The following is a 23,597-nucleotide window of genomic DNA, read 5'->3' on the forward strand; positions in this document are numbered from 1 at the left end:
AAAGACACCAACCCTTTTAGTGAGAACTCAGCAGAAAGGCACACCCGCGTTGGTTATGAGATTCGATAGGTTGTTACGTAGCAACTTTGGCTACGATGGTGTTGGTTTTGTTTATGTGGTATATGGGACTTCCCACCCTGAATGATACCAACTGAGAGGTGTAAATCATGGGATCCTATATATCCCGTAACAAAAGCAGACAAACACAAACCAATGTTTTCTACTTTAGTAGCACCGAGTAATTTTACTTGTATAAACATGATGAGTAAAGGCAAGAAATTAGGACCACTGTATACCCTATGCCTGTTCAAGATTTAATGGAAAAAGCACCAATGTTGTTGTCAAATCTAGAACATAGACAAAAAAGAGATTTGTCCTGGCAGGGGCAAAATTATCCAACATAAAACATACATCGACGCCATAGGTGTTCCTCGTGGGGTTCCTAATCAATACAAATTAGCTGACCAAGTTGCAGGAGGATTTGAGTACCTCATATGCTGGTGGTGTATGATTAATAAAAATGTTGATGGGATAAACTATATCCACTTCAATGTACAGAGATTAGGAAATTTGACTCAGAGTGGGTTGGAAGCTGTGCATGAGCAGCTCAAGGCTACCTCTTTAATGACGTTCCAAAACCGCACCGCTGTCGACTTGCTCCTCGCAAGAGAGGGAGGTGTTTGCGGTATGTTTGGAGAAGAAGGTTGGACATACATTCCAAACTACTGCTTCAGATGGCAGCTTCACCAGAGCCATCGATGGTCTACGGACCCTCAATCAACACTCTGGTGTGGACACCTCCTTGTGGGACAGCTGGATGGACGTTTTTGGGAAATACAAAACCCTAATTTCACCAATATTGATATCAATTGCTGTTTTTGCAGCCATTCTGACATTGTGTGGATGTTTTTGTATCCCATGCATTCGGGCTTTAATCAGTAGATTAATTACCACAGCAATTACCCCCATGGAGGAACCGTATGGAGCAGATGTATCCTTTACTGGATGTTGATAATGATGACGATGATGATGATGATGAAGATGATGTTGTTTTACCTGATTTGTTTCCTGATCCAGGTGATTACGATGTTTAAACTACAACATTCGTGTATGACAAGTTTACTCTGAGTGTAAATGTATTTGTTTCATGAAAAATTATTCTACAGTTAAAAATCGAAATGAAGTGACTGTAAAATGATATTAGAATTTGTGCAAATACATGATAAACAGGAGGGAAATGTTAACTATATTGTAGAAGTTATCATTTATTTGCTTAGCTTGCATTAGTATGATGGACGATTTTGAGAAAGGAAGATGTCTCGCCTTCAAGAAGATGACTCAGCAGGAATCATCCGATAGAAGGGCGCCTTGACCAAGGACGTGGCCGGGGACGTGGCTGGTGTTGGTCTCATGTCTTCACCTTGAAACCCCCGCCCCCTTAGTGTGTTGTGTCTTGTAAGCTTTGTATGTTATGTCTTGTAACTCAGAAACCTCCCGATTTCAAATAAATACAGGAGCGACGGAGAGAGATTGTTTAGAGCATGATGAGAGGCTGTAATCTGAACAATCTCCCATACGCCCTCCTCATGAGCAAAAGAAACCAGCGTCTTCATTCCTTTTGTGTCTATTTTTATAGGTGTTGGGTGAGATAGATCCAACTAGACCATGGCTCGTACCAATGAGGCACGAGGCCTCACTCTTTGGTCTTGCGTAATCCTTTTCTGGTGAACAAGCCAACACAGCACTAACGAAGACAGAAGATTACTGATACATTGAAGTACCAATAGCAACATCCGCATCACAGCCCATAAACCATATAACTTGTCATCTGGCCCCAGTGAGAGTTGAAATCATGACCCCTGGTTTACAAGACCAGGGCTGAGGATATGGGTTGGAGTGCTTGCAAATAGTGCATGATAGTTGCAGTATATGGTTATTTGTTCTTGAGAAAACTTCATAATGCAGGGTTGACTGAGCATAGGGGGACTGATATAAGGGCTACAAAATGATACCTTAGTATGTTCAGCAACAATGTCCACAGAACGTATACTACCAACTCAAGAACGGTTAGCATAAGCATAGAATCTGTGAATTTCTTGGGTAGCCCCTCATTACACTCTGGTCCTGTAGATGTTTATAATTTACAAAGCCACTCCCACCACACTTCAGTTGTACAGCCGGGTCCACAACCCCCTGTCCTGCCGGCTTCCACTCCTGTCCCTGTCCTGTCCAGTCCTGTGCTATCTCTTTGTATCCTTCCCTCACAGGATGTAGCACAACTGACCCATACAACACTCGATTCTGCGTAATTGTACTCGATTACTTTCCTCATCTTGTTAACAACTAGAGTTTCATCTTTTGTTGTCTTCTTTTCCTATATTCTTTTGCTACCTTTTCACGGTCTCCTTTTTTTGTTTCTGAAATTGCCCTTTAAAAACTTTGCTCTATTCGACTGAACAATTGTAATTTTCAATAGATATCCATTAGAATACAAATAAACCACAACTCAAGAATGGTTAGCATAAACATTGAATCTGTATTTGGGTGGTAGGCCCGAGTGAGAATTGAAATCACGACCTCTGGTTTACAAAACCAGTGCTCTCGCCCCTGAGATAAGAGACCTTCTGTTAGCATTTTAGCTCATGAGCTATCACCTAATTTTACAAAATGAAGAGCAAAGCTTTGAAATGTCTGTGATCAGCTTGTTAACCATAGTGCTAACGGTAGGTTAGCAAGGGATGACAGAGTACATCATGGCTTTTGATACGCTCAAAATGACAATTCAGGAAGCTGGTTTCCTACATTGGCTCGCGTCATGTATAACAACTACGGAATTAGACTTCAGGCCTCAGTGAGAATTGAACTCACGACCCCTGGTTTACTAGACCAGTGCTCTAGCCACTGAGCGATGAGGTCTTTCTTTTCATGTTAGAGTTACCATTTTGGTTAACGAACTAACAACCACAGGGCATTTGCATTGTCGGCTTGTTTAGAAAAAGGAATTGAATTGTCATACCAACACACATTTAAACCTGCTATGGGCAATTTGGAATCTTCAATTAACCTACCCTGCATGTTTTTGAGATGTGGGAGGAAACCGGAGTACCTGGTGAAGGTGTGTGTTTAAAAAGCACTTTATATTTGTCAGTTTGGGGGAACACAGTGGCGGCACGCTGGCCGACTGGTTAGAGCGTCAGCCTCACAGTTCTGAGGACCCGGGTTCAATCCCCGGCCCCGCTTGTGTGGAGTTTGCATGTTCTACCCGTGCCTGCGTGGGTTTTCTCCGGGCACTCCGGTTTCCTCCCACATCCCAAAAACATACATGAATAGGAGACTCTAAATTGCCCGTAGGCATGACTGTGAGTGCGAATGGTTGTTTGTTTGTATGTGCCCTGCGATTGGCTGGCAACCAGTTTAGGGTGTACCCCGCCTCCTGCCCGATGACAGCTGGGATAGGCTGCAGCACGCCCACGACCCTAGTGAGGAGAAGCGCCTCAGAAAATGGATGGATGGATGGGGAACACAGTTACTCTTGTTCATGCATTGTTTACCTTCAGTAGGACCAAAATTGAAATTTATGGTACACAGATTGCAAGCATTAACTGAGGAGAAGGTTGCTTTTCCAATGACAACTGCAGAGTGTAGCAATCCTGTTTCACATAAACGATAGCAGATGCTTAGATTGCCAACAGGCCCCAGTGAGAATTGAACTCACGACCCCTGGTTTACAAGACCAGTGCTCTAACGGCTGAGCTATGAGGCCTTGAGTTTTGTCTTAGTAAATGGCAGGATAAGAGCAATGGAGTGTGATGTTGGTATTTTGAAAATCCAAGGACAACAATCCTGAAAATCCAAGAACATTGCTTTGAATGGATGAGACAAAACATTGACCTGCAGGTTTTTGAGGTATTCTAAGGACAACTCCCATCACTTTTTCCAGGATATTTTCTTGGTTAACCCAACCACTGGCTTTGTAGACCATGGCTCGTACCACTGAGGCATGAGGCCTCATTCTTTGGTCTTTCGTAATCCTTTCGGTGAACAAGCCAACACAGCACTAATGAAGACAGATGAGATATGATACCTTCTGTTAGCATTTTAGCTCATGAGCTATCACCTAATTTTACAAAATGAAGAGCAAAGCTTGGAAATGTCTGTGATCAGCTTGTTAACCATAGTGCTCATGGTAGGTTTGCAAGGGATGACAGAGTACGTCATGGCTTTTGACACGCTTAAAATGACTACTCAGGAAATTGGTTTCCTACCTTGGCTTGCATCATGTATAACACCTACTAAACTAGACTTCAGGCCACAGTGAGAATTGAACTCACGACCCCTGGTTTACTAAACCAGTGCTCTAGCCACTGAGCTATGAGGCCTTTCTTTTCAGAATCAGAATCAGAATCATCTTTATTTTTCAAGTATGCCCAAAAAAAGTCTCCGGGAGTTGGGATTGGTCAAATATGAAACAAAAAGTGGCCTAAAACAACCATCCATCCATTTTTTGTACCGCATTTCCTCACTAGGGTCGCGGGTGTACTTAAGCCCACCCCAGATGACTTTGGGCAAGAGGTGGGGTACACCCCGAATTGGTTGCCAGCCATTCACATTGAACTTTTCTTCAAATAATAAATGTCTTATATTAATGGAGGCATGAGTAACTAGACTCTTGTACTTACTGTTCCACTTCACCATATAGGAAGCAGTCAGCAGGTGGCTCCAAGTCGCAGCTGAATGAAATAAGTGCAATCAAACAAAAATGGCGACTTGAAGAAGGCGGGTTTCTCAAACCAATGGTGGTGTACCTGCAACCCAATGTAGTTGACCAATCTCAGAACCATCAGCTAATACCAATGGCTGGGTTGTGAAATCGATTTTTTTGTGTTGTGGGCAGGGAATCTCTTATACAACAGATGGATTAATAATGTGCTCGAGTTTTTTTTTTTAATCCAATGTTGGTTCAAATTGACCAAACCTCTGACCCAACTACACCAAATCAACAGTTGAGTTACAAGTTTGACCCAGCTTTTTTTAGTGTGGACATACATACATACATACATCCATAAAGTAGAACACAGATATCTGCAATATCATTTTGCCAAGGACAAATGATATCACTTTTGTAATTGATGTGTATGGAGTTTGTTATTACATTTATCTACTATTAAGCCGTCAATATCTACTGGTGAATTGTGGATATCTGCAATGGAATAGTGGAAAATCTAATAATCCAGTTAGCGATATCTACAGTAATTGTAGATATCTGACAAACCTTATACGCACGAATGGTAAAAGTTACATCTTTTTTCCTTAAGGTGACATTACATTGAAGAAATTTGAAATGACAATTGTGGATAGGAAGAATGTGGTTGCGGATATGTCAAATGTTCGTTTTGAGTAGGTAAAACTGAATTACAGATAGCTGTAATACGTAATGTGACATGTTAAAAGGACTTGCCATATAGGAGTCGAACATATCAGACACCCAACGGAAATAATTTCAATGAAGGACATTATTCAGGGATTTTGATAAAACTTTGTTCAATGAGAAATAAGAAGGCAATTGCATTTGTAATCTCATTATTGTTTCATATGGATCACATCAACAGTACTCTTTGATCAAACTGTTTGAATCAGAACGCTCCACCATCATTCCAGTCCCCAAGAAACCTGCAATCTCGGGTCTGAATGACTACAGGCCTGTCGCTTTGACATCTGTGGTCATGAAGTCCTTTGAACGTCTCGTGCTGGACCACCTCAAGAGTGTCACAGGTCCCCTGCTGGACCCCCTGCAGTTTGCCTACCAAGCAAACAGGTCTGCGGATGATGCAGTCAACATGGGACTGCACTTCATCCTAGAACACCTCGACAGTGCAGGGACCTACGCGAGGATCCTGTTCGTGGACTTCAGCTCAGCGTTCAACACTATCATCCCTGAACTCCTTTCATCCAAGCTTCTCCAGCTCAGCGTCTCACCTGCCATCTGACAGTGGATTTACAGCTTTCTGACGGGCAGGACACAGCAGGTCAGGCTGGGGGAGGCCACCTCATCCACACACAGCATCAGCACTGGGGCGCCCCAAGGTTGTGTCCTCTCTCCGCTGCTCTTCTCTCTCTCCACGAACGACTGCACCTCAGCGAACCCGACTGTCAAACTTCTGAAGTTTGCAGATGACACCACTGTCATCGGCCTCATCAAGGACGGTGACGAGTCTGCATTTCGAAAGGAAGTGGAGCGGCTGGAGCTGTGGTGCGGCCGACACAACCTGGAGCTGAACACGCTCAAGACTGTAGAGATGATCGTGGACTTCAGGAGGCATCCTTCGCCACAGCTGCCCCTCACGTTGTCCAGCTGCCTTGTGTCAACCATCGAGACCTTCAAGTTCCTGGGAATTACAATCTCTCAGGACCTGAAGTGGGCGACCAACATCAACTCCGTCCTCAAAAAGGCCCAGCAGAGGATGTACTTCCTGCGGCTTCTGAGAAAGCACGGCCTGCCACCGGAGCTGCTGAGACAGTTCTACACAGCGGTCATGGAATCAGTCCTGTGTTCTTCCATCACAGTCTGGTTTGGTGCTGCTACAAAAGAGGACAAACTCCGACTGCAACGGACAATCAAAACTGCTAAAAGGATTGTCGGCACCCCCTTACCCACCCTTGAGGACTTGCACGCTGCCAGAACTAAGACAAGGGCGTGCAAAATCCTCTCGGACCCTCCGCACCCCGGTCACCAGCTCTTCCAGCTCCTTCCCTCAGGTAGGCGCTACCGATCAATGCAAACTAGAACTAGTAGACATTCCAACAGCTTCTTCCCTCTTGCGATCAACTTCTTAAACACCTAACCTACAATTCCATTACAACATGCTGGCAATTTTTTGACTTGAGTTCGTTGTCACATTTCTGTGGGGCCAATTATGTATTACTCGTGCACTCACTGTAGTTGTCTCACCATGCTGCACTATTTGCATATAGTGGCCACTCATGCCAGAGTAGCATCTGCTCCATTTGCACACTGATTGAGGAGTATCTGTAACATTTTCACAACCAACATTGTCCCAGATTATCGCACGACTCGTCACTTTAAACCGCATACACTCCTTGAAGTCTCAGCGCCCCTTGCACAATGGTCATTGCACCGGACTATTGCAATATTAGTCATTCGAACTGCTCTAAGTGCGAGAGGACTCTGCATCTTTTTGCACAATAGTTTTTTGTCAATGTCTTTGTCTCCAAAGTGTTCTGTAAATTGACTGTCTGTTGTACTAGAGCGGCTCCAACGACCGGAGACAAATTCCTTGTGTGTTTTGGACATACTTGGCAAATAAAGATGATTCTGATTCTGAGATTCTGATTAACCAATAGCACCCCAATGTTGCAAATTAGCTACATTAAATTAGAGATACATCATCCATCCATTCATTTCCCATACAGTTTTTTTCTCATGGATTTAGTTTTCATGTGAAATAAGGAAAAGTCAATAGGGCGCTACTGACATCTACTGGGATGTAATACGAAAGACATCGTTGTAGAGTGGTCGTTCGAGTTTAAATTAATGATATTGTCCCAACATTATATTCAAAACTTTGTTTAATAATACGAGTAAAACTGAAGGATGGTTCTGATTTTTGATATCTGCATAGAAATTGGGAATTCAAAATTTAATTACAGCTAATCACACAGACGTTATTGATATCTATCATCTTGATTCCGTATGAATAAAATTTAGCTTTTAAATGTTGAATCCGCTTGCCAGAGTTAGACTCCACTATACAGTGCACCCCAGCCTGGCTGGTGGACGTCATGGCAAGCAAAGTGACTTTGGCGGTACAGCAAACTCATTTGAAACGGCATTAAAAAAAGGTAATATACTGTGCATGTTTTCAGAGGCTGGTTTTAAACAAAATAATTTGTTTTCAACTTAGACGAAAGTGGGTTGTGACTTCGCAACATCAGCAACATGCGGGTGACAACAGTTGAGAATCACTAATAATGCTTCTTGAACCTGCATCCAAAACATGGAGATGAAAAAATCGGCAAGGTTGTCATGCACAACAGGCCTCAGTAGGCCTCATCCAACTGTTGTCACCAGAAGTCTTATCAATATGTTACATTCGACTAGATGTTTGTTTCCATTAGATTTTTTTAAATTTAGGCCACTCATTTGTCTCTTTTAAACCCGAATTCTTCTTTTCTTCTTCTTTTCCTTTGGGCTTGTCCCTTTCGGGGTCGCCACAGCGCGTCATCCTTTTCCATGTAAACCTATCTTCTGCATCCTCCTCTCGAACACCAACTGCCCTCATGTCTTCCCTCACGACATCCATCATCCTTCTCTTTGGTCTTCCTCAAGCTCTCTTGCCTGGCAGCTCCATCCTCATGCATAATTTATGGTAGTGGGGGACTGCGTTCGCGCTTTCTCCTGGTCATTGTTTCAAAATAATGAGGATGTTACTCATTGTTAAAGCTGGAGTGTGCATCATATGATGCTATGCTACTGCAGTATGATGTAATTTCTAGCATACATGGGTTTGCTCTGAGAAGTAGAACCAGTTAGTAATGACAAGATGAAGCTTCATAACATCGTAACGCTTCGGTCATTGGTTCGAGTCATGGTCCATTTCTTGATGCTTCATGTGCACACGAAACCACCTGCTGGCCATGTGTATAATCACAGGCAACTGTATCTTAGGCCACGTATTGTGTGATGCATGGCAATATGGCGTTTGTTGTGGCTCTTGGAAATAACTTATGAATGACAAAAAAATGTTTGATCAAATATTGTGTCGACATGAAAAAATAAAATATTGTTTCAACGTACTCTGTCTGTGTAACTGGTAATGTAGTAATCATAAACAGGTAAATCTAAAAAAAAAAAAATAGAAAACTCAATTGATTTCAGTACTCATACATAGAGATTCTTTAAACACTTGGGAAAATACTTTTCAGAGGGCAAATTCCTGCCGAAATTCTACATTAAAATGTGTTACATTATATTCTAGATTCTAGAGGTGGTGAATTTGGAGCTCTCATTAGCTTTAAGCTACAATCCTCAAATTATTCATGTATAAAAAAATGAAATATTTCAGTGTGTGTGGTGCATCTCTATAATATGAGTTTCACTTTTTGAATTGAACTACTTCACTAAATTAAGCTTTTGACACTATTATAATTTATTGAGATGTACCACTATGGCAGCTTGTGTAATGTGTTTGTCAACACACGTTTGGAGAATGGCAAACCATAAACCCACATTTTCATGGAGCTGCTTGACAGGGTCTCTATTGTTGTGTCGAAGGGTCACCCATCCATCCATCCATTTTCTGAGCCGCTTCTCCTCACTAGGGTCGCGGGCGTGCTGGAGCCTATCCCAGCTGTCATCGGGCAGGAGGCAGGGTACACCCTGAACTGGTTGCCAGCCAATCGCAACCATTCACACTCACAGTCGTGCCTACGGGCAATTTTAGAGTCTCCAATTAATGCATGTTTTTGGGATGTGGGAGGAAACCGGAGTGCCCGGAGAAAACCCACGCAGGCACGGGGAGAACATGCAAACTCCACACAGGCGGGGCCGGGGATTGAACCCCGCACCTCAGAACTGTGAGGCTGACGCTCTAACCAGTCGGCCACCGTGCCGCCCGAAGGGTCACCCATCGTTCCAAATTCTGAACCACTTCCTGAAGCAGAAAACAGGAAGTAGTTGAGCGAGGCAGGGCCATTGATGTTTTTTCGTCAAAATGTTGAGCAAACAGCTATTCAGCTTGTGGCCACAACATTATACCAGCAACCGATTGTTATTACAAATAACTCATTATTTCTTTGGTTGTTTAAGACTTAATACACGGCGAAAGGATATGCGTTAATCTCCGCATTCTATTGGGTTGACGTGGACCACGTGACCAAGGAACACGAGCATCTGACAACATTATTTCGATATCAACGTTGAAAAACAACACAGTTGACATTCATTTCATAATTGTTCATTGGCGTGTCCATATGTGACTCATCTGTGATTATCATGTCGATATGTGCCACCATAACTTTGGCTTGTAGACTGGAGAATGAGGTCGTCTTTTCTGGCGTTATGTTGGCATCGCTTCTCGGCCTTTTGGCTAAGATCAAGTGTAGTATCTGTTCTTATCAGTTTAATATCTGATACATCCCCTATCTGGGGACCATATATTAAATTGATTTTTGGAACTGGGAGTTGGAATAGGGGCTTGCTCTGTCCACTCCACGCATTGACCTGGTATTGCAGTACCTCCAGGAACGGTGCACCCCCACAAAATTGTTAAAACAAGTCCATAAATGCACAGCATGGTAAGCTTGTAAATTTGTAGTCTATACAGTATGTTGTTTAGTTATTTGCATTTTGGGTGCAGTACAGAGGCATATTAGTTTCCCACGTGGAGCATAGTTGAAAAGTGACAAGAAATGTTGCTTCCTTGTTCTCTCGCCACGAGTTTCCTCTGTAAACAACTACAGTGCAGGCCTGGCTGGTGGATGTCATGGCAAGCAATATGACTTTGGTGGTTCAGCAAACTCAACTGAAACGGCATTTACAAATATAATATACTGTAAATGTTTTCAGAGGCTATTTTTAAACAAAATAATGTATTATTCTCAACTTATATGAAAGTGGGTCGCGACTTTACAACATTAGGAACATGCGGGTGACAGTTGACAACCACTGTTAAGACCACGCAAGCCTGCTTGAGTTTTTGCCAAGGTTGTCATGCCCAATAGGTCACAGTAGGTGGCAGTAGCGTTTTGAGACGCACATCAAACTGTTGTACCCGAAAGTGTTATCAGTGTGTGACATTCGACTAGACAAATGCATTATTTTCGTCAAGTCGTCTAATTATGTTTACATTTGATTTTCTTTAATGAGTTAAATCATGGCAGCATGGTGGTGTGAATGTGAGTGCGAATGGTTGTTTGTTTGTATGTGCCCTGCGATTGGCTGGCAACCAGTTCAGGGTCTATCCCGAATGGGTGGTTTATATGTTTCTGGGTGTGAATGACCCCACTTTCAAGTTATTTTATCGTGTCTCGATGCCGCTGTGCATTATGGGTATCAGTTTACTGTCTCAATTTAAACTGAAATTCTCAAATAAGAAGCATATTTCTTCATGTATTAGCACACAGTAGCGTTTCATCTAGTGTATGTTCCGGCTTGCCCGTTGTGTGTGTGGTTGTTCACATGCTGAAGATGACACCTTCGCTTGACATAGCGTGCGCGTGAATGACTTGCGTGCTCACGCCGAGTCCAACTCATACTTACCTGGCAAAAGAGACACCATGATCAAGAAGGTGGTGCACCCAGGGTGAGGTTCAGCTATTGCACTCTGGTTGTGCTGAACCCTGTGAATTCCCCAAATGTGTGAATCTCAACTGCATAATTTCTGGTATTGGGGGAATGTGTTCATGCTCTTCACTGATCATTGGTTAATGAAAATGAACACTGTGTGTTCAATAGTGATTTAGTTGTGTGGTAATTTAGCATGGTTTAAATGTTTATAAGCTGTTTTGTTGCTTTTTTTTCAAATGCTTTTAGTCATGTAAAGCACATTAAGTTAGCTTGTGTATGAAATGTGCTACATCCTCCTAAGAATCAAGGAAAAAAAGTGTCTTTCAATTGATTTATATTGTGATTTCCTGACTCCTTGGAGCTAAAACAACAACTCACAATTTAGAGATTTTAAAAAACATTTTTAATTTTGATTTTACAGCATGTCTACTGTAGTTGACAGCAGAACGATTTTACCATAACACAACAAAATTATAACAGGCTGACATGAAAACAAAAATATCAATCTTTTTTTTTAAAAACAGCACATTTGGCCTGTGTTTCTGTTCAACTGTGAAACAAAAAGGCTATTATATCATACAGACTTGAGCTTTAACATGTTTGTCCTCTCAAGTCAGGAGGCTTAAGGAGCGCAGGTTTCAATGTGTTTGCTTCTCCTCAGCTTCCTCTTTTCTTCATTAATCAGTTCTTAGCTATGGTACTCCAGGAAGCAGTTTCTCTTCTTTGTAAGGCAGAGGAACATCTTGCAACTGATGCATCGCATGTATGTTTTGCCCTTGCAACCTTGGTTGCGGCACCTCTCTGCATGGTTGCAGTCTTCCATTTCTGGCAAGTGCCCGGCCCCATATTTTCTTAACGATGATTCTCATTGTGGAATTCTCTTCTTCACTTACCTCACGCTCCTCTACCCTCTTGTCAGCATTGTCAGGATCGAGGTAGTTCAGCAGGTCATTTGCCTGATGCAGTTTCAAGTCCAGGAACTGTTCAGTTTTTTTCGGATCGGTTAAACACTTGGATGTCAGACTTGTACTGATCCAGGAATTTGTGATGGCAACATCAAAGAAATAAGTAATCACACATGTGGTCCATTTCTTGGTTCTGCTTGCCATGCGATAAAAGCTCACCATTCGGTCACAGAGGTCCACACCACCCATGTTGTCATTGTACTCCCTGAAGACTGCGGGTCTTCTCACTTGGACCTGGATCTGGTCTTTGTCTTTGTTCGACCATCTGATGCAGACATCTTCAGGATTTTTCCCGTGTGCAGTAGAAGCCATCAAAACTGGCTTGTTGTGAAACCAATTTGTTATTGCCAACTCTGGACTTCTCCTGACTAACATCACTGACGATCCCGTCCCTTCTCTTTTCAATTTTTTGTCATCAGTCAACCGACATGGTTTTGGGACACGTTTTTTTGTTATGGTCTCAATTGCCGGAAGGCCCTTGGCCAGCAATTCATCCATGTGGTTAATTTACGTGAAGTAGTGGTCGAAGTACAGCGGACTTCCTGTGGGAACAGTTTCAACCATGCGTAGTACTGTCGCTGCCCCAATTCTCAACCTTTGACCAGCAAATGTATTCTTCCCTTGATATACGGTCCAACATCAGAACAAGAGGAGAATTGGAGAATATTATTACTTATCTTATAACTTACTATTACTTATCTTAATTATCCATCTATCGAGTTATCATACGTGCTGGTCTTGGCCCACAGTGGACGACGGTTTTCCTCTTCATGTGTGTCTGTCAGATCATCTGATGAGTCTCCTGCCTCTTCTTCTGAGCTTTCGCTCTTCTCCAGCATAAGCAAGCTCATTGTTTGCATTTTCTTGATCTGACAATTCCAGAACTGAATTTTCTTCCATTCTTTGGTACAAAATTTGCCTCGCTTCTGCCTCGTACAATAGTGTCACAATTAAAGAGGTGAGGGATGCCGTCAAGTTGAAGAAGGAGTCCTATCAAGCCTTTTTGGCCTGTGGACTCCTGAGGCGGCTGATGGGTACCAGCTAGCCAAGCGGAATGCAGCTTTGTTGGTCGCTGAAGCAAAAACTCGGGCATGGGAGGAGTTCGGTGAGGCCATGGAGAAAGACTTCCAGACGGCTTCCAGGAAATTCTGGTCCACCATCCGCCGTCTCAGGAGGGGGAAGCAGTGCACCATCAACACTGTGTATAGTGAGGATGGGGCGCTGCTGACCTCGACTCGGGACGTTGGGAGCCGGTAGGGAGAATACTTCGAAGACCTCCTCAAGTCCACCGACACGCCTCCCCATGAGGGAGCACAGTCTGGGTTCTCTGAGGCGGGCTCTCCTATCTCTGGGGTTGAGGTCACCGAGGTGGTTAAAAAGCTCCTCGGTGGCAAGGCTCGGGGACAGTGCCTCTGGATTGGCAGACTGGGGTGGTGGTCCCCCTTTTTAAGAAAGGGGACCGGAGGGTGTGTTCCAACTACAGGGGGATCACACTCCTCAGCCTCCATGGTAAGGTCTATTCAGGGGTGCTGGAGAGGAGGGTCTGTCGGGAAGTTGAATCTCAGATTCAGGAGGAGCAGTGTGGTTTTCGTCCTGGCCGTGGAACAGTGGACCAGCTCTACACCCTTGGCAGGGTCCTCGAGGGTGCATGGGAGTTCGCCCAACCAGTCTATATGTGTTTTGTGGACGTGGAGAAGGCGTTCGACCATGTCCCTCAGGGGGTCCTGTGGGTGGGGTGTGGTTCATGAGTATGGGGTACCGAACCCCCTGATACGGGCTGATCGGTCCCTGTACGACCGGAGTCAGAGTTTGGTCCGCATATCCGGCAGTTAGTCGGACTCGTTTCCGGTGAGGGTTGGACTCCGCCCAGGCTGCCCTTTGTCACCGAATCTGTTCATAACTTTTATGGACAGAATTTCTAGGCGCAGCTGAGGCGTCGCGGGGTTCTGGTTTGGTGGCCGCAGTATTGCATCTCTGCTTTTTGCAGAAGATGTGGTTCTGTTGGCTTCATCAAGCCGTGACCTCCAAGTCTCACTGGAGCAGTTCGCAGCTGAGTATGAAGTGGCTGGGATGAGAGTCAGCGCCTCCAAATCTGAGACCATGGTCTTCAGTCGGAAAAGGGTGGCGTGCCCTCTCCGGGTCGGGGATGAGATCCTGCCCCAAGTGGAGGAGTTCAAGTATCTTGGGGTCTCGTTCATGAGTGAGGGACGAATGGAACGGGAGATAGACAGGCGGATCGGTGCAGCGTCTCCAGTGATGCAGACTTTGTATCGATTTGTTGTGGTAAAGAAGGAGCTAAGCTGAAAGGCGAAGCTCTCGATTTACCGGTCGATCTACGTTCCTACCCTCACCTATGGTCACGAGCTGTGGGTCGTGACCGAAAGAACAAGATCCCGGATAGAAGCGGCCGAAATGAGTTTCCTCCGCAGGGTGTCCGGGCTCTCCCTTAGAGATAGGGTGAGAAGCTCGGGCATCCGGGAGGATCTCAGAGGTGTGAATGACCCCACTTATAGTTACAGTACTGCGCAACAAGACACGTGACAAGGCTAAAAATAAACTAGCTTTTGGATTCATACGCGACGAAGACGCAGAGTTAAATGTCTTGTGCGGAGCCGATCGATGACGTCATTGATCGGATCAGCGACTTATGACATGAAAGCCGGTCAGCATAAAATGCTAATTATCGGCCGATAACGATAACACCGATCAGATCGGCGTAAAATCTACTTTTAAACAAAATAATTGATTCTTTTCAATTTATATGAAAGTGGGTCGTGACGTTGCAACATTAGCCACATGCAAGCTGAATGTACTACTGAACTGAATGTACTGTTAGCCACGAGTGATTTGTTCGTTGAACTCGTCCTGTCTTGCCACGATTGACTCAGGTGGAATTTCACTGCGAACTAGTACAATGAGTGATTTGTTGGCGCAAGGAACGACATATTATGCAGTGAACGTACATCCATCCATCCATTTTCTGAGCCGCTTCTCCTCACTCGGGCCGCGGGAATGCTGGAGCCAATCCCAGTTATCATCGGGCAGGAGGCGGGGTACACCCTGAACTGGTTGCCAGCCAATCGCAGGGCTCATACAAACAAACAACCATTCGCACTCACATTCACACCTACGGGCAATTTAGAGTCTCCAATTCATGCATGTTTTTGGGATGTGGGAGGAAACCGGAGTGCCACGCAGGCACGGGGAGAACATGCAAACTGTACACAGGCAGGGCCGGGGAACTGATTGAACTCAGAACTGTGAGGCTGACGCTCTAACCAGTCGGCCATCGTGCCGCTGAACGTACTCGTGAGTGATTGTAACCGTTCTTCCTTACAGGACAGCTTTCACGACCATCCGTTTCTCCAAGCTAACGGCTAATGTTGGGTCAGTCGAGCACATGAAAACAAGCACACATATTTAAAATAAATGTACATTCATAATAAATGTACGCATGCATACATATTTCCCAGTGTCTCTAATGCAATTATTAAAGCCTTTTAATTAATAACAACACAACTGCAATTAAGCTCACACAGCGCTTCTCAAACCACTCAGACACTTTACAGTAACCAGATGAATGTATTAAATACAAAATTGTGAGTGAGACAGGTTGATGTATCCAGACAATAAATTTGACTTTTCACAACAAGAGAAAGCTCCGCTTTCACAGAGCATCAAAAAATTGAGATAGACTCTTGTTGTTCCTCCCCACGGAAATCTTTAGTAAAAGGCGAAAGATTTATACGATTTGAAAAGAAACAAGAGTGAACTGCTTTGGTCTCAGCGAAGCGGACGATGTCATTGTCCGCCATGCCATTTTAACAGACGGTCTTATATTCAAACAATTGGACTTTTTTTTTTTTTTTTAACACAAATGAAAAAAATCCACCGACATTTGACATACTCCAATATTCTCATAATGTCACGCAAAAAGACAATGTAAATGTGTATAGATGCTCTGTGTTGCCGTTCTTTATCAAGATTGTCAATCGTTTTGACGCACTGCATTGTGGGAACGTGACACATTTCATGTCATCTGATTGATTGGTGTGTTCAGTTGAGTTTATGATTATTTGGACAATCTTGTGGGTGTGCACCATTCTTGGAGGTACTGCAATACCAGGTCATATCGACATGATCATCACAGATGAGTCACATATGGACATGCCAAACAACAATTATGAAACGAATGTCAACTGTGTTGTTTTTCAACGTTTATATTGAAAGAATGTTGTCAGATGCTCGTGTTCCTTGGTCATGTGGTCCACGTCGTTCCAATAGAATGCGGACATTAACGCATATCCTTTAGCCGTGTATTAAGACCAAAGAAAATAACGAGTTATTTGGAATATAAATCGGTTGTTGGTATAATGTTGTGGCCACGAGCTGAAAAGCTGTTTGCTCAACATTTTGAAATCAATGGCTCTGCCTGGCTCCAATACTTCCAGTTTCCTGCTTTGGGAACTGACATTAAGACTCTAGCGCCATCGTCGCAGAGGAGGCGAATTACACCCCTTCCACTAATTTAGTTACACAACGTTGCTGTTCCTCATGTTGTAAGCCTTAATAATCGAATAAAAACTTGCCAGAAACGTCAAAATCCTTGAATATTTTCCATTAAACATTTCAACGTATACCCCAAAACAGTAAGCATGCCCTGCCCAAGAATTAATGCAAAAAAGGACAGAGTGAACGCAAAACCAACCACTAGTGAAGTACTTAACTATAATCAGCCATTATTACTTGACAACACACAACAACAGAAAAAGAAAATCCATATTCGTAAACAAATTTAGTTTGGTTGTCATATATAGTATGTAGTATAGTATAATAGTCTTAAGGAAATGTATGGTCACGAGTAGGCCCCGTGTTTCGCAATTAGCTTTACCTATTGATGTGAAGTGACATATCCAATTTTGCTTCCTTAAAATCTTATGACTGGTCACTCGAAGGAGATTGACAACTTAGAGGAGTCTGTATTAACATTTTGTTTCAGTTGTTGATGGCGAAAATGCAATTTTGTCATCTAATTTGTTCATTTTACCTAACTTTACCGCTCGTATTCCAAAGTGATGCTCAGGTCACCTGGGAGATCTCAGCTTTCTTACGTAAAGGCGAAATAAGTGTTGCTATTGGACAATGACTTAATTATAAAATGCTAAAAATATGTATTTTTTGTGATTATTCATTGTTAATGAATTCATATTAAAATGTGCAAGTGGACATAATGTCAGAGAGCACTGAAGACTTTACCAATTATTCAGAAATAAATTACAAATTGCCCTGCGATTGGCTGGCAACCAGTTCAGGGTGTACCCCGCCTCCTGCCCGATGACAGCTGGGATAGGCTCCAGCACGCCTGCGACCCTAGTGAGGAGAAGCGGCTCAGAAAATGGATGGATGGATGTTCAGGTCACCTGGGACATCTCAGTGTTCTTATGTAAGGGCTAAATGAGTGTTTCTATTGGACAATGACTTCCTTATTAAATTATTTTAAAAAAATAACATTTTGAGGGTCTTCATTGTTCTTTTGACGTTTCTGGCGTGTCTTTAATCGATTATTAACACTTATCACAAGACAAATTTGAACGTGTAACCAAATTAGTGGAAGGGGTGTAATTCGCCTCCTCTGCGACGATGGCGCTAGAGTCCTACTGTCAGTTAGCAAAGAAAGAAACAGGAAGTAGTTGAGCGAGGCAGAGTCATTGATGTTTTTTCGTCAAAATGTTGAGCAAACAGCTATTCAGCTTGTGGCCACATCATTATACCAGCAACCGATTTTTATTCCAAATAACTCATTATTTCTTTGGTTGTTTCAGACTTAATACACGGCTAAAGGATATGCGTTAATCTCCGCATTCTATTGGATCGACGTGGGCCACGTGACCAAGGAACACGAGCATCTGACAACATTATTTCGATATCAACGTTGAAAAACAACACAGTTGACATTCGTTTCATAATTGTTGTTTGGGGTGTCCATATGTGATTCATCTGTGATATGTGCCACCATAACTTTGGCTTGTAGGCTGGAGAATGAGGTCGTCTTTTCTGGCGTTATGTTGGCATCGCTTCTCGGCCTTTTGGCTAAAATCAAGTGTAGTATCTGTTCTTATCAGTTTAAGATCTGATACGTCCCCTATCTGTGCACCATATGTTAAATTGATTTTTGGAACTTGGAGATGGAGTCGGAGCTTGCTCTGTCCACTCCACGCATCGACCTGGTATTGCAGTACTTCCAGGAATGGTGCACCCCCACAACTTGGCCAAAATAAATATCAATTGAGCCATCAATCCAATGACTTGAACTATATTTAATGCACTGAACAGAAGGTAAACAAGTGACTCTCAACTCTGGGGTCTGTCTGTTATTCTCACTTTCAGTATTGTACAGAGGGGTATTAAGTTTGGACATGGAGCATAGGAGAAAAGTGACTAGGAATGTTGTACGCCTCTCCCCAGCCACTTCATCCAGCTCTTCCGGGGGGATCCCGAGGCGTTCCCAGGCCAGCCGAAAGACGTTGTGTTCTGGGTCGTCCCTGGGGTCTTCTCCCGGTGGGACGTGCCTGGGGAGGCATCCGAATCAAAAAATCCCCGGCCACCTCATCTGGCTCCTCTCAATGTGGAGTAGCAGCGGCTCTACTCTGAGATCCTCCCGGATGACCGAGCTTCTCGCCCTATCTCTCAGGGAGAGCCCAGACACCCTGCGGAGGAAACTCATTTCGGCCGCTTGTATCCGGGATCTTGTTCTTTCGGTCACGACCCACAGCTCTTGACCATAGGTGAGGGTATGAACGTAAATCGACCGGTAAATCGAGAGCTTCGCCTTTCGGCTTAGCTTCTTCTTTATCACAACGGACCGATACAAAGTCCGCATCACTGTAGACGCTGCACCGATCCGCCTGTCGATCTCCCGTTCCATTCTCCCCTCACTCGTGGAACAAGACCCCAAGATACTTGAACTCCTTCACTTGGGGCAGGATCTCATCTCTGACCCGGAGAGGGCACGCCACCCTTTTCCGACTGATGACCATATGACATTCTCCCAATCCTCTTCTGGATCATCCAAATGCTCTCTAGAGAACTTCAGACGGGTATTTATTATTTTGGTTCCAGCTCTCTGCGGGTCATTCACTAGGTCCCCCCGTGTGGTTCTGAGATTTTTGCTCACTGTTCTTGTGATCATTTTGACCTTTGATCTTGCGTGGTGCCCCAGATCGAGTGAAATTATCAGTGGTCTTGTATGTCTTCCATTTTCTAATAATTGCTCCCACAGTTCTTCACACCAAGCTGCTTACCTATTGCAGATTCAGTTTTCCCAGCCTGGTGCAGGTCTACAATTTTTTTTCTGGTGTCCTTTGACATCTCTTTGGTATTGGCCATAGTGGAGTTTGGAGTGTGACTGTTTGAGGTTGTGGACAGGTGTCTTTTATACTGATAACGAGTTTAAACAAGGTGCCATTAATACAGGTAACGAGTGGAGGACAAAGGGGCCTCTTAAAGAAGAAGTTACAGGTCTGTGAGAGCCAGAAATCTTGCTTGTTTGTCGGTGACCAAATATAAGACTTGTTTTCCACCATAATTTGTTTATAAATTCTTCAAAAGACTCCTCCGTATGTATTGTCATTATGATGCATGATATATTCTCTTGTTTTGCGAACAAAAATGAGTTATGAGTGTCAGCTATGGTGGCAATGAACTTTACAATAAGGACAACAAGCAGCAGTTTGGCAGAGATTGATCAGTTCTTTAAAAGACGCTTCAAGATTTTTTTTTGCCACTCACCTTTGAAGTTTAAATCTCACACTAAACATAAAAAACAATTAAGGGTTATCATTTTGCGCAAAATTTTTCTTTACATTCCATTAAATTATGGAATTACTGTATCTTTTTATAAAGTAAAATAGCATAGATTGCTATTTTCTTATTGAAAATTTTTAAAAAAATCGTTTTTTGGGGGCTCTCGAAAAGAGTAATGCCATATCCATTTGTTTCAATGAGGATGATTTGAGATGTGAGTGTTTTGGGTTACGAGCAGAGGTGGGTAGTAACGCGCTACATTTACTCCGTTACATTTACTCAAGTAACATTTTCGAGAAACTGTACTTGTCAGAGTACTTTAAATGCATCATACTTTTTACTTTTACTTGAATATTTATGTGAAGAAGGATTGATACTTTGACTCCGTTACAATGATCGAATGACTTTTATTTATCCATTCTTGCATGTGCGTCTGTGCGTGTCTATTTTTAGACTCCATCTTCGACTTCCCCATAGGTTGCCTGTTTGTCATCACTAATGTCATTTGACTCCAATTCACCAATCAGAAGACAGAAGGCAGTCGCATGACTGGCCGGGCACGTAGCCTTTGCGAGCCAATCAAAAAGACAAATTTTGGTGTAAAAAAACAAAACAAAACCAAAAAAACACACATAGCCATGCGATTGTGTTTACAGACTCCAAAAAACAACAGCTTTAACATGCAGCGTAGTTTTGTCACTGGCCAAACTTGAATATTTCAGCCCACTTTTAACTTGAGAAAACACCTTGTGGTAAGTTGCGGATGTTTCTATTGTCGTTTTGGCAGTGGATATGTCAACATTAGCCCTGTTGTCTTATGGTGTCGCACACACAATCACGAAGTCTGGTCAGCAAACAGCTTCTTTATGAAGTCATTTAAGTGAAGAAAGCGAATAATGTTTCTGGAGGACCCAATGCATGTGTTGTTGGTTTTTGGGCAGTTAAAAATTGAAATGGTGGCAGGTGTGTGTTGACTCCCATTTGTTGTGATTTTTTTTTTAAATGTATCTGATGTTCATGCTCTGATTTAAAAAAATAAATAAAAAATGAAATAAAAAATAAAATAATAATAATAATTTAAAAAAAATCTGAATTTACTCGAGTATTTTTTTTTTTAGTACCTTCTTACTCAAGTAAATATTTGGATGACTACTATTTACTTGAGTCATATTATTCTCAAGTAACAGTATTCTTACTTGAGTACAATATTTGGCTACTCTCCCCACCCTTGGTTACGAGATTGGTCACAGAATGATATGAACTCATAAGTCAAGGCAAGACTATCTATCTTAAACACTGTTGTCACACTACTGTTTTCTTTTGATAACTCGGTTTTCATCCATCCATCCATTTTCTGAGCCGCTTCTCCTCACTAGGGTCGCGGGCGTGCTGGAGCCTATCCCAGCTGTCATCGGGCAGGAGGCGGGGTACACCCTGAACTGGTTGCCAGCCAATCGCAGGGCACATAGGAACAAACAATCATTCGCACTCACAGTCATGCCTACAGGCAATTTAGAGTCTCCAATTCATGCATGTTTTTGGGATGTGGGAGGAAACCGGAGTACCCGGAGAAAACCCACGCAGGCACGGGGAGAACATGCAAACTCCACACAGGCGGGGCCGGGGATTGAACCCGGGTCCTCAGAACTGTGAGGCTGACGCTCTAACCAGTCGGCCACCGTGCCGCCTCGGTTTTCATATCCTTTAATTTCCCTAAATCGACTGATACCAAGAGAATATTTTGTCAGACTGTTTTTTTCATGATTATTCATGGTTAGAAAATGTTCTTCTCTCTTGGTAGGATGACCTGCAGATCCGTGTGTTCAGCTACAACACCTTGGAGCGTGTTCACATGTTTGAGGCCCACTCTGACTCCATCCGTTGCATCGCTGTCCACCCAACCCAGCCCTTCATCCTCACCAGCAGCGGTATGCTTCTTCTTGTAATCCACACCAACAAACAGATAAATGTATTCCTCCAGCGGTGCACTTCTTAAACACTGTGCCCATCTCTTTGTAGATGATAAGTTGATCAAGCTATGGGACTGGGACAAGAAGTGGACCTGCAGCCAGGTGTTTGAGGGTCACACGCACGATGTCATGCAGATCGTCATCAACCCGAAAGACAGTAATCAGTTTGCAAGTGCCTCCCAAGACAGGACTATTAAGGTAGGAAGAAGTTGTTCGTACTGCTCCAAAACCACAACTCCTGCATAATCTCATGCAGTTTTGCTCTAAATATAGAATGAGTATCAATTGTAGTACGTGACACAAACTAGTACGAAGTAGTCCCCACCTATTTACTCCGATATTTAATTAGGTTTTTCCAACTCTTGCACACACCTACGCACCGCCCAGTGGCGGAGTTTAAGTCAAACCCGTTGGGGGGCCGGATACTTTGGTGTTGGGTATAGGGGTCTACATATAGGATGCACATAGTTCACACACACACACACACACACACGTTTGTGAGGCGACACGGCTGGGCCAGCTCAACAGTGGGAGTTGATAGAAATTCCTGGCTACACGCTTACACAAGACTGCATACACTTTTGTTTGATTCATCCCATTACAGTTACACATGCAGATATCCTTATAAACATATCCAACCCCAATTCCAATAAAGTTTGGACGTTGTGTTAAACATAAATGAAAACAGAATACAATGATTGAACCCCAATCATGTTCAACCTATATTTAATAGAATACACGACAAAGACAAGATATTTAATGTTCAAACTGATCAACTTTATTGTTTATAGCAACATTCATGAACATGAATGTTCATTCGAACATTCATTTTGGGCTTGGCGGTGGTGCTCGTGTGCGCCAGCCTTAACCATCATAATCATAACCTTAACCCATCCGAAGCTGCCCTAACCCAAACCCTAGTCCTAAACATAACCATAACAAAATCATTTTTTTAAAATTTATTTTGTACAAATGTGATACATATTTGGGATGGACATCTTGTTCCATCTGTGGAGCCTACCCTTCTTGCGATGCAGGAGCCAATCATGTTGAAGCGGTGCGAGCCAAAACGGGCTTGGCCCGGCCAAATCTCCCTCACCGCTCCGACAATTGCTGACCGCAGAGCCACACTAGCCTGCACAGGTCATCGTTCCAGCGCCACTAACAAAATGTTTATGATTTGTGTCCAACAGGTGGCGATCAAACACATCCCAAAAAGACACACGTGTGCATGTGTTAGTTCATAAACGGGAACGCATATCTGGTCCCACTTGAGGTTGTGCTAATGCAACAAGTTGGAGGAAGACATGGGATCATTTCTCTGCTCGACTGGTACAGTCTGGACAAAGAGATTGTACTGGTGATGGAGAGGCCCTGCATGGACCTCTATGACTACGTATATGAAAAGGGCCAAATGGAGGAAGCAGAGGCAAAGGTACTGATGCGTGGTGGAGCAGGATTGTGCACAGATGGTGTTTATATGCCAGACATGGAATTTTTTTTCACAATTTGTTTTCATAACATTGGTGACATGCTTTTGACAAAATATTGCAA

The 23,597-nt window shown here is 43.3% G+C and overlaps 7 non-coding genes across 7 annotated transcripts; 3 read left to right on the forward strand and 4 right to left on the reverse strand.

The window, feature by feature from the left end:
* Positions 1–2,843: 2,843 nt before the first annotated feature.
* Positions 2,844–2,916, reverse strand: trnat-agu (transfer RNA threonine (anticodon AGU)). The gene has a single exon. It is a non-coding gene; the product is annotated as a tRNA-Thr (tRNA).
* Positions 2,917–3,690: 774 nt separating this feature from the next.
* On the reverse strand, positions 3,691–3,763 carry trnat-ugu (transfer RNA threonine (anticodon UGU)). Its single transcript has one exon. It is a non-coding gene; the product is annotated as a tRNA-Thr (tRNA).
* A 543-nt stretch (positions 3,764–4,306) lies between these two features.
* On the reverse strand, positions 4,307–4,379 carry trnat-agu (transfer RNA threonine (anticodon AGU)). Its single transcript has one exon. It is a non-coding gene; the product is annotated as a tRNA-Thr (tRNA).
* A 5,707-nt stretch (positions 4,380–10,086) lies between these two features.
* LOC133473721 (U2 spliceosomal RNA) lies at positions 10,087–10,277 on the forward strand. Its single transcript, XR_009787209.1, has one exon. It is a non-coding gene; the product is annotated as a U2 spliceosomal RNA (small nuclear RNA).
* A 993-nt stretch (positions 10,278–11,270) lies between these two features.
* LOC133473727 (U1 spliceosomal RNA) lies at positions 11,271–11,432 on the forward strand. Its single transcript, XR_009787214.1, has one exon. It is a non-coding gene; the product is annotated as a U1 spliceosomal RNA (small nuclear RNA).
* Positions 11,433–15,927: 4,495 nt separating this feature from the next.
* LOC133473724 (U5 spliceosomal RNA) lies at positions 15,928–16,041 on the reverse strand. Its single transcript, XR_009787212.1, has one exon. It is a non-coding gene; the product is annotated as a U5 spliceosomal RNA (small nuclear RNA).
* A 2,299-nt stretch (positions 16,042–18,340) lies between these two features.
* On the forward strand, positions 18,341–18,531 carry LOC133473723 (U2 spliceosomal RNA). The gene has a single exon (XR_009787211.1). It is a non-coding gene; the product is annotated as a U2 spliceosomal RNA (small nuclear RNA).
* Positions 18,532–23,597: the final 5,066 nt, after the last annotated feature.

This window comes from Phyllopteryx taeniolatus, unplaced genomic scaffold (genome assembly GCF_024500385.1).
Source record: "Phyllopteryx taeniolatus isolate TA_2022b unplaced genomic scaffold, UOR_Ptae_1.2 contig_39, whole genome shotgun sequence".
Classification (NCBI taxonomy): Eukaryota; Metazoa; Chordata; class Actinopteri; order Syngnathiformes; family Syngnathidae; genus Phyllopteryx; species Phyllopteryx taeniolatus.